Source organism: Oncorhynchus tshawytscha, linkage group LG26 (assembly GCF_018296145.1).
Source record: "Oncorhynchus tshawytscha isolate Ot180627B linkage group LG26, Otsh_v2.0, whole genome shotgun sequence".
Classification (NCBI taxonomy): domain Eukaryota; kingdom Metazoa; phylum Chordata; class Actinopteri; order Salmoniformes; family Salmonidae; genus Oncorhynchus; species Oncorhynchus tshawytscha.
The window spans coordinates 21,941,964-21,954,049 of record NC_056454.1 but is presented as its reverse complement, the minus strand read 5'-3'; positions in this window follow the sequence as shown (position 1 = coordinate 21,954,049).

The following is a 12,086-nucleotide window of genomic DNA, read 5'->3' as shown; positions in this document are numbered from 1 at the left end:
GGATATGATTTGGAAATGCACACACCTGTCTATATAAGGTCCCACAATTAACAGTGCATGTCAGAGCAAAAACCAAGCCATGAGGTTGAAGGAATTGTCCGAAGAGTTCCGAGACAGAATCATGTCGAGGCACAGATCTGGGGAAGGGTACCGAAAAAATGTTTGCAGCATTGAAGGTCCCCAAGAACAGTGGTCTCCATCATTCTTAAACGGAAGACGTTTGGAAGCACCAAGACTCTTCCTAGAGCTGGCTGCCTGGCTAAACTGAGCAAACGGGGAAGAAGGGCCTTGGTCAGGGAGGTGACCAAGAACCAGATGGTCACTCTGACTGACCTCCAGAGTTCCTCTGTGGAGATGGGAGAAGGACAACCATCTCTACAGTACTCCACCAATCAGGCTTGTATGGTAAAGGCACATGGCAGCCCGCTTGGAGTTTGCCAAAAAAGCACCAAAAGGACTCTCAGACCATGATAAACAAGATTCTCTGGTCTGATGGATGCCAAGCATCACGTCTGTAGGAAACCAGGCACCAGTCATCACATGGCCAATACCATCCCTACGGTGAAGCATGGGAGTGGCAGAATCATGCTGTGGGGATGTTTTTCAGCCACAGGGACTGGGAGACTAGTCAGAATCGAGGGAAAGATGATCCAGTGAAAGAGTACAGAGAGATCCTTGATGAAAACCTGCTCCAGAGTGCTCAGGACCTCAGACTGGGGCAAAGGTTCACCTTCCAACAGGACAACCACCCTAAGCACACAGCCAAGACAACACAGGAGTGGCTTCAGGACAAGTCTCTGAATGTCCTTTAGTGGCCCAGCCAGAGCCTGAACTTGAACCCGATTGAACATCTCTGAAGAGACCTGAAAATAGCTGTGCAGCAACACTCCCCACCCAACCTGACAGAGCTTGAGAGGATTTCAGAGAAGAATAGGAGAAAAGCCCCAAATGCAGGTGTGCCAAGCTTGTAGCGTCATACACAAGAAGACTTGTGACTGTAATCGCTGCCAAAGGTGCTTCAATAAAGTACAAACAAAAAGTAATGTACAACAAAAAGTATTGGGTCTGAATACATGTAAATGTGATATTTCAGTTTTTTATTTGTAATAAATTGGCAAAAATGTTATAACTTATTTTTGCTTAGTCATTATGAGGTATTGTGATGTCATTATGGGGTATTGTGATGTCATTATGGGGTATTGTGATGTCATTATGGGGTAATGTGATGTCATTATGGGGTATTGTAATGTCTTTATGGGGTATTGTGATGTCTTTATGGGGTATTGTGATGTCATTATGGGGTATTGTGATGTCATTATGGGGTATTGTGATGTCATTATGGGGTATTGTGATGTCTTTATGGGGTATTGTGATGTCATTATGGGGTATTGTGATGTCTTTATGGGGTATTGTGATGTCATTATGGGGTAATGTGATGTCTTTATGGGGTATTGTGATGTCATTATGGGGTATTGTGATGTCTTTATGGGGTATTGTGATGTCATTATGGGGTATTGTGATGTCATTATGGGGTAATGTGATGTCTTTATGGGGTATTGTGATGTCATTATGGGGTAATGTGATGTCTTTATGGGGTAATGTGATGTCATTATGGGGTATTGTGATGTCATTATGGGGTAATGTGATGTCATTATGGGGTATTGTGATGTCATTATGGGGTATTGTGATGTCATTATGGGGTAATGTGATGTCATTATGGGGTAATGTGATGTCTTTATGGGGTATTGTGATGTCTTTATGGGGTATTGTGATGTCATTATGGGGTAATGTGATGTCATTATGGGGTATTGTGATGTCTTTATGGGGTATTGTGATGTCATTATGGGGTAATGTGATGTCTTTATGGGGTATTGTGATGTCATTATGGGGTATTGTGATGTCTTTATGGGGTATTGTGATGTCATTATGGGGTATTGTGATGTCATTATGGGGTAATGTGATGTCTTTATGGGGTATTGTGATGTCATTATGGGGTAATGTGATGTCTTTATGGGGTAATGTGATGTCATTATGGGGTATTGTGATGTCATTATGGGGTAATGTGATGTCATTATGGGGTATTGTGATGTCATTATGGGGTATTGTGATGTCATTATGGGATAATGTGATGTCATTATGGGGTAATGTGATGTCTTTATGGGGTATTGTGATGTCTTTATGGGGTATTGTGATGTCATTATGGGGTAATGTGATGTCTTTATGGGGTATTGTGATGTCATTATGGGGTATTGTGATGTCTTTATGGGGTATTGTGATGTCTTTATGGGGTATTGTGATGTCATTATGGGGTATTGTGATGTCATTATGGGGTAATGTGATGTCTTTATGGGGTAATGTGATGTCTTTATGGGGTATTGTGATGTCATTATGGGGTAATGTGATGTCTTTATGGGGTAATGTGATGTCATTATGGGGTATTGTGATGTCATTATGGGGTAATGTGATGTCATTATGGGGTATTGTGATGTCATTATGGGGTATTGTGATGTCATTATGGGGTAATGTGATGTCATTATGGGGTAATGTGATGTCTTTATGGGGTATTGTGATGTCTTTATGGGGTATTGTGATGTCATTATGGGGTAATGTGATGTCTTTATGGGGTATTGTGATGTCATTATGGGGTATTGTGATGTCTTTATGGGGTATTGTGATGTCATTATGGGGTATTGTGATGTCATTATGGGGTAATGTGATGTCTTTATGGGGTAATGTGATGTCTTTATGGGGTATTGTGATGTCATTATGGGGTAATGTGATGTCTTTATGGGGTAATGTGATGTCATTATGGGGTATTGTGATGTCATTATGGGGTAATGTGATGTCATTATGGGGTATTGTGATGTCATTATGGGGTATTGTGATGTCATTATGGGGTAATGTGATGTCATTATGGGGTAATGTGATGTCTTTATGGGGTATTGTGATGTCTTTATGGGGTATTGTGATGTCATTATGGGGTAATGTGATGTCTTTATGGGGTATTGTGATGTCATTATGGGGTAATGTGATGTCTTTATGGGGTATTGTGATGTCATTATGGGGTATTGTGATGTCATTATGGGGTAATGTGATGTCATTATGGGGTAATGTGATGTCATTATGGGGTATTGTGATGTCTTTATGGGGTATTGTGATGTCATTATGGGGTATTGTGATGTCTTTATGGGGTATTGTGATGTCATTATGGGGTATTGTGATGTCATTATGGGGTAATGTGATGTCTTTATGGGGTACTGTGTGTAGATTGATGAGGGGAGAAAACATTTAATACATTTTAGAATAAGGCTGTAACGTAACTAAATGTGGAAAAAAGTCAAGGGGTCTGACTACTTTCTCACTGCACTGTATACAGGGTCAGTTCCAGTACAATATTTACAATGTGCAGGGATACTGCAATGATAGAGGTAGATATGTATGTATAGGGGTAAGGTGACTAGGCATCAGGATATATGAAAAACAGAGTAGGAGCAGCATAAAGTATGATTGTATGTGAGTGTGTGTATTTGTGTGTAGGATTCAGTATAAATATGTGTGCATGTTATGCATGTTGCAGTGTCATTGTGAGTGTGTAGAGTCCTGTAAGTGTGCAAAGTGACAGTGAAAAAAGATACATTAAAATACAAGGATCAACTCAGATAGTCCTTGTGGCCATTCTGTTAGCTATTTGCAGTCTTATGGTTTGGGGATAGAAGCTGTTCAGGAGCCTGTTGGTGTCAGACTTGATGCACCGGTACCACTTGTCGTGCTGACGCAGAAAGAACAACCTATGGCTTGGAAGGCTGGAGTCTGACTATCTTCCAGGCCTTCCTTTCACTCCGCCTGATATAGAGGTCCTGGATGGCAGGGAACTTGGCCACGATGATGTACTGGACTGTCCACACTGCCCTCTGTAGTGCCATGCGATAGAGGGCAGTGGTGCTGCCATACCAAGTAGTGATGCAGCCAGTCAAGATACTCTCAATGGTGCAGCTGTAGAACTTTTTGAGGATTTGAGGGCCCATGTCAAACCTTTTCACATGGCTCTGACAGGCAGGCTGTAACACCTAGCATCATGATAGAGACTGGCACACATGCACACGCACGCACGCACGCACACACACACACACACACACACACACAAAATCTCAATTAAGTAGCGAGGATTCAGAGAGGCAAGTACATTTAAGGCTCTGGGCTCTGGGATTCCCCTTCTCTATTAGCATGTAATTCCAGCCCTGCAGGCAGGTGTGGGCCCTGTCTCTGATGTTTATTAACAGGCCAATCTATCAGCCAAATCTGTCTGTGTGAAGGCAACATGAAGCTCATATGGTGCTGACTCCCAGCTGACACCCAGCGGACTCCCAGCGGACTCCCAGCGGACTCCCAGCTGACTCCCAGCTCCCATCGTCACCAGTCTGGTGCTGTAATCAAGCTAGCCAAACACTTGCAATCAATGGCTTGGTTTATGTTGCGTGTTAATGTAAAAACGGTGCTTTGCAGATAGTTGTTATAAATGGTTATAAACTGTAATTAACTTTTTTAGCTGTTGAGGCTCAATAATATCATCCCGGGGAAATTAATACTTCAAAACTGCTGCAAATGCTTAGTTAATTTACCCAAGACCCAAGAGATGAATATAAGTTGGGTAGGTTGGGTTGTGTTTCGGGGGGGACGCATGGCTCTCGACCTTCGCCTCTCCCGAGTCCGTACGAGAGTCCGTACGGGAGTTGCAGCGATGAGACAAGACTGTAACTACCAATTGGATACCACAAAATTGGGGATTTTTTTTTACAATTAAATAATAACAATGCCTTTAAATGGCTGCATAGCCAGAAATGTGCAGTCGGATTTAGTCTCAGTGTACCAGGGCCAATAGGCGTGGAGCATGGTGGCACCAACAGGCCAACGGCTCTGTTATTCATTCTGTTTGACACCTCTATAAAATGTTGAATACACCAGACATTCTCATCCTTTCCAAAGCACCCTTTTCAGAGGCAGTTGGGATGCAGATTGTCCTTTGTAACTCTCTGATTTGTGCGTGTCTACAGTGGTATCTAGAACACCCCGTTGGGTCAAGTGATTGCCTTCATGAGAATACCTTGGACTTCTTCATTTTCGTTGTGATCGCTATGGGAAGTTTTTACTATCGAACTCCACAAAGTGACGTCCTTCCAAGAGCAGTCAGTACAGCAAAACTGAATCAGGCCACCTTCGCCCCAGTCTGAGGTCCTGAGCACTCTGGAGGAGGTTTTCATCAAGGATCTCTCTGTACATTTCTCCATTCATCTTTCCCTGGTTCCTGACTAGTCTCCCAGCGGCAGGGGCTGAAAAACATTCCCACAGCATGATGTTGCCATCACCATGCTTCACCGTAGGGATGTTATTGGCCAGGTGATGACTGGTGCCTGGTTTCCTCCAGACGTGACGCTTGACATTCAGGCCAAATAGTTCCACTTTGGTTTCATCAGACCAGATAATCTTGTTTCTCATGGTCTGTGAGTCCTTTTGGTGCCTTTTGGAAAACTCCAAGTGGCCTGTCAAGTGCCTTTTACTGAGGAGTGGCTTCTGTTTGGCCACTCTACTATAAAGGCCTGATTGGTAGAGTGCTGCAGAGATGGTTGTCCTTCTGGAAGGTTCTCCCATCTCCACAGAGGAACTCTAGAGCTCAGTTAGAGTGACCATCAGGTTCTCGTCACCTCCCTGATCAAGGCCCAACTACCCCAATTTTCTTCAGTTTGGTCAGGCACCAGCAGTTCCAAACTTCTTCCATGTAAGAATGATGGAGGCCACTGTGTTCTTGGGGACTTTCGTTGCTGCAGAAATGTTTTGGTACCCTTCCCCAGATCTGTGCTTTGACACAATCCTGACAATTCCGTTGACCTCATGGCTTGGTTATTGCTCTGACATGCACTGTCAACTGTGGGACCTTATAAAGACCGGTGTGTGCTTTTCCAAATCATGTCCAATCAACTGAATTTACCACAGGTGGACTCCAATCAAGTTGTAGAAACACCTCAAGGATGATCAATGGAAACAGGATGCACCTGAGCTCAATTTTGTCTCATAGCAAAGGGTCTGAATACTTATGTAAATAAGGTATTTCTGTATTTGTATATTCAGCTCAAACCACTGAGAAGTTCTAGGTCAGAGGTCCTTTGTGCCTTAAGAAGAATATAGCCACTAATACACAGCCTGATCACATTTACCATGACTTACCATAAACAGTGGGGAGAACAAGTATTTGATACACTGACGATTTTGCAGGTTTTCCTACTTACAAAGCATGTAGAGGTCTGTATTTTTTTAATCATAGGTACACTTCAACTGTGAGAGATGGAATCTAAAACAAAAAGCCAGAAAATCACATTGTATGATTTTTAAGTAATTCATTAGCATTTTATTGCATGACATAAGTATTTGATCACCTACCAACCAGTAAGAATTCCGGCTCTCACAGACCTGTTAGTTTTTCTTTAAGAATCCCTCCTGTTCTCCACTCTTTACCTGTATTAACTGCACCTGTTTGAACTTGTTACCTGTATAAAATACACCTGTCCACACACTCAATCAAACAGACTCCAACCTCTCCACAATGGCCAAGACCAGAGAGCTGTGTAAGGACATCAGGGTTAAATTGGAGACCTGCACAAGGCTGGGATGGGCTACAGGACAATAGGCAAGCAGCTTGGTGAGAAGCCAACAACTGTTGGCGCAATTATTAGAAAATGGAAGAAGTTCAAGATGACGGTCAATCACCCTCGGTCTGGGGCTCCATGCAAGATCTCAACTCCTGGGGCATCAATAATCATGAGGAAGGTAAGGGATCAGCCCAGAACTACACGGCAGGACCTGGTCAATGACCTGAAGAGAGCTGGGACCACAGTCTCAAAGAAAACCATTAGTAACACACTACGTCGTCATGGATTAAAATCCTGCAGCGCACGCAAGGTTCCCCTGCTCAAGCCAGCGCATGTTCAGGCCCGTCTGAAGTTTGCCAATGACCATCTGTATGATCCAGAGGAGGAATGGGAGAAGGTCATGTGGTCTGACGAGACAAAAATAGAGCTTTTTGGTCTAAACTCCACTCGCCGTGTTTGGAGGAAGAAGAAGGATGAGTACAACCCCAGGAACACCATCCCAACCGTGAAGTATGGAGGTGGAAACATCATTCTTTGGGGATGCTTTTCTGCAAAGGGGACAGGACGACTGCACCGTATTGAGGGGAGGATGGATGGGGCCATGTATCGCAAGATCTTGGCCAACAACCTCCTTCCCTCAGTAAGAGCATTGAAGATGGGTTGTGGCTGGGTCTTCCAGCATGACAACGACCCGAAACACACAGCCAGGGCAACTAAGGAGTGGCTCCGTAAGAAGCATCTCAAGGTCCTGGAGTGGCCTAGCCAGTCTCCAGACCTGAACCCAATAGAAAATCTTTGGAGGGAGCCGAAAGTCCGTATTGCCCAGCGACAGCCCCGAAACCTAAAGGATCTGGAGAAGGTCTGTTTGGAGGAGTGTGCCAAAATCCCTGCTGCAGTGTGTGCAAACCTGGTCAAGAACTACAGGAAACGCATGATCTCTGTAATTGCAAACAAAGGTTTCTCTACCAAATATTAAGTTCTGCTTTTCTGATGTATCAAATACTTATGTCATGCAATAAAATGCAAATTAATTACTTAAAAATCATACAATGTGATTTTCTGGATTTTAGTTTTAGATTCTGTCTCTCACAGTTGAAGTGTACCTATGATAAAAATTACAGACCTCTACATGCTATGTAAGTAGGAAAACCTGCAAAATCGGCAGTGTATCAAATACTTGTTCTCCCCACTGTATCCAACGTCGATTGTCTGTTTTTTTTTAAAAGACAAAAAACAGAGAGAAGAACCAACAGAGAAGTAGAAAAGGCACAAGGAAAAAAAGAGTTGGCAGCACTGAGAGGACAAAACGACAGAAAGAGGGACAGAAAGTGGTCATGAGGAAGGGGAGTAAAAAAGGGGGATCGTAGTAGGATGAGTAGAGAGGGGCCAGAAAGAGAAAAGGGTTAAGAGAGAAAGAGATGGAGTACGTGGAAAGTAGTAGGGTCAGGCCTAAAAGACTGAAGAGAGGAGATGGGAAATGATGTAAAAGCAGAGAGGGGTCTGTCTCCATTCACACAGGTCAGGTCTTTGACTGACAGAAATACCCACAGTCAACCAACCCCTTCACTAGAGACACAGTTCAGAGAGAGAGGGGGGCTTAGCATCTAAAACACACACGCAAGCACAACACTCAACTCCCATCGCATCCCATCCCATCAGACGACATTGGAAGAGTGGTGCTCTTAGATCTTAAATGAAACACAGGGTGTATAGATAACTAACACCATGCATGTGGTGGCTATGATGAGTTGTGATCGTATGATTGGTCCTGTTTTCTTCACTTTCCTTGAGGGTTTGTGTGGAAGAAAGATTGTCAAATCCCATATATCGGCAAAAAGTGAGACTGCACAGGATTTCAAAAAATATCTCTATATATAATTGAACAAATGTGAGCATATAGCAATATGCGGAGTCGTCACTTTTGCTAGGGAACAACATTTACAGCAATATCAAGCTTACCTTATTCATAGAGCGAGAAAAAGAGAGATAGAGAGTGAAAGAGAGTGTGGGGGAGAGAGAGAGAGAGAGTGAAAGAGAGTGTGGGAGAGAGAGAGAGAGAGAGGGAGTGAAAGAGAGTGTGGGAGAGAGAGAGAGCGATAGAGAGTGAAAGAGAGTGTGGGAGAGAGAGAGAGTGTGGGAGAGAGAGAGAGAGAGAGAGAGAGAGTGAAAGAGAGTGTGGGGGAGAGAGAGAGAGTGATAGAAAGTGAAAGAGAGTGTGGGAGAGAGAGAGAGAGAGAGAGTGAAAGAGAGTGTGGGAGAGAGAGAGAGAGAGAGTGAAAGAGAGTGTGGGAGAGAGAGAGAGTGAAAGAGAGTGTGGGAGAGAGAGAGAGAGTGAAAGAGAGTGTGGGAGAGAGAGAGAGATAGAGAGTGTGGGAGAGAGAGAGAGAGAGATAGAGAGTGAAAGAGAGTGTGGGAGAGAGAGAGAGCGATAGAGAGTGAAAGAGAGTGTGGGAGAGAGAGAGAGAGAGAGCGAGAGAGAGAGAGTGAAAGAGTGTGGGGGAGAGAGAGAGAGAGAGAGTGAAAGAGAATGTGGGAGAGAGAGAGAGAGAGAGAGAGAGAGATAGAGAGTGTGGGAGAGAGAGAGAGATAGAGAGAGATAGAGAGTGTGGGAGAGAGAGAGAGATAGAGAGTGAAAGAGAGTGTGGGAGAGAGAGAGGGAGTGAAAGAGAGTGTGGGAGAGAGAGAGAGCGATAGAGAGTGAAAGAGAGTGTGGGAGAGAGAGAGAGTGTGGGAGAGAGAGAGAGAGAGAGAGAGAGAGTGAAAGAGAGTGTGGGGGAGAGAGAGAGAGTGATAGAAAGTGAAAGAGAGTGTGGGAGAGAGAGAGAGAGAGAGTGAAAGAGAGTGTGGGAGAGAGAGAGAGAGAGAGTGAAAGAGAGTGTGGGAGAGAGAGAGTGAAAGAGAGTGTGGGAGAGAGAGAGAGAGAGTGAAAGAGAGTGTGGGAGAGAGAGAGAGATAGAGAGTGTGGGAGAGAGAGAGAGAGAGATAGAGAGTGAAAGAGAGTGTGGGAGAGAGAGAGAGCGATAGAGAGTGAAAGAGAGTGTGGGAGAGAGAGAGAGAGAGAGCGAGAGAGAGAGAGAGTGAAAGAGTGTGGGGAGAGAGAGAGAGAGAGAGTGAAAGAGAATGTGGGAGAGAGAGAGAGAGAGAGAGAGAGAGAGATAGAGAGTGTGGGAGAGAGAGAGAGAGATAGAGAGTGAAAGAGAGTGTGGGAGAGAGAGAGGGAGTGAAAGAGAGTGTGGGAGAGAGAGAGAGCGATAGAGAGTGAAAGAGAGTGTGGGAGAGAGAGAGAGTGTGGGAGAGAGAGAGAGAGAGAGAGAGTGTGGGGGAGAGAGAGAGAGTGATAGAAAGTGAAAGAGAGTGTGGGAGAGAGAGAGAGAGAGAGAGTGAAAGAGAGTGTGGGAGAGAGAGAGAGAGAGAGAGAGTGAAAGAGAGTGTGGGAGAGAGAGAGAGTGAAAGAGAGTGTGGGAGAGAGAGAGAGAGAGTGAAAGAGAGTGTGGGAGAGAGAGAGAGATAGAGAGTGTGGGAGAGAGAGAGAGAGAGATAGAGAGTGAAAGAGAGTGTGGGAGAGAGAGAGAGCGATAGAGAGTGAAAGAGAGTGTGGGAGAGAGAGAGAGAGAGAGCGAGAGAGAGAGAGTGAAAGAGTGTGGGGGAGAGAGAGAGAGAGAGAGTGAAAGAGAATGTGGGAGGAGAGAGAGAGAGAGAGAGATAGAGAGTGTGGGAGAGAGAGAGAGAGAGAGATAGAGAGTGAAAGAGAGTGTGGGAGAGAGAGAGAGAGATAGAGAGTGTGGGAGAGAGAGAGAGAGATAGAGTGTGGGAGAGAGAGAGAGAGAGAGAGAGAGAGAGAGAGAGAGAGAGAGAGAGAGACAGTGAAAGAGAGTGTGGGAGAGAGAGATAGAGAGTGAAAGAGAGAGAGAGAGAGAGAGAGGCCCATGGAGGCCTATGTCAATCTCACAGCCAACAGCGGAGGATAAGCTTTGGTCTTTGGGGGAAACAGTGTGTCCATAATGCTATTACCCTGGATTACCTAGTACCTTTACCTCTTCCAACAGAGAGAGTCTTCACACTGTGTCCCACACAGGCCTTCCAGATCATCTCATCCTCTTATCATACATGACAGATTATTACCATACAAGAGTCAGGTTTCTTCTTCTTCTTCTATTTCCTTTTTCTTTTTCACTCCAGGAGCAATTATAGAGCAAGATTTTCCTGGGCATTGTTGGGCTTTATCAATTAGCCATAACACCTTCCCCTCTGATTGGCCTGTAATGAGTGGAATGGTTTTAACAGTCGGCAGACGGAACACTTAGAGCGCCTGTGCTAATGGTGTCGCCACGATGATGGGATTCACAGAAACGGCTCCACGGTGTGACTTGAGAAGGGGTAGGAGGGGAGGAGGTACAGTAAGCTCTAACTCTCTAACACATCTCTAATTAAGGCTCACAGTCAGTCATTACTGCAGTAATAAAGGTGTAGCGTAATGGCTATCAGACATGCTCCACAAACACAGGGGGAGAGGCAGAGAGAGAGGCAGAGAGAGAGGCAGAGGGAGAGGGAGAGGGAGAGAGAGAGGGGAGAGGCAGAGAGAAGGAGATAGAGAGAAGCAAATAGAGAGAAAAAAAGGAGGGAGAGATATATGGAGAGGTGAGAGATGGACGTAATGGAATAGAGGTGGAGTGACAAGGAAGAAGAGAGAGAAAGAGGGAGGTGGAGTGACACACAGGAAGGAGGATAGGGGGATGGAGATGGTTTCCTAGTTAACCACTTTGGCACTTAGGCCTTGTTAGCAATGATGCACTTTGCAGCCCTTATCATTAGAGCTGTTTGCCTTGCTATAGCTCCCAACACTGTAGGCCTACTGTACCACCAAGGGTGACAAGATAGACAGGAGGGAAAAAGGGATAGAATGAGATAGGGGAAGAAAGGAAGATAGGGAAGGAGAGAAAAGGGAGGAGTACAAGCATGAACTTAGAATGTAGAGTATGAGGACAGAGAGGAAAGAGAAGCAGAAGCGAGAGAAGACAGAAATGTACAGTGCCAAGAAAAAGTATGTGAACCCTTTGGAATTACCTGGATTTCTGCATAAATCGGTCCTAAAATGTGATCTGATCTTCATCTAAGTCACAACAGTAGACAAACACAGTGTGCTTAAACTAATAACAAACAAATTATTGTATTTAAAAAGAAAATATTGAATACATCATTTAAACATTCACAGTGTAGGTCTGAAAAAGCATGTGAACCCCAAGGCTAATGACTTCTCCAAAAGATAAAACCCATTGCTGCACATCTGAAGTTTGCAAAAATTGCACCTGGATGTTCCACAGTGTCACGCCCTGACCTTAGTTCCTTTTTTATGTCTCATTTTTGGTTTGGTCGGGGAGTGAGTTGGGGTGGGCATTCTATGTTGTTTTTCTATGTTTTCTATGTGATTCGCCTGGTATGGCTCCC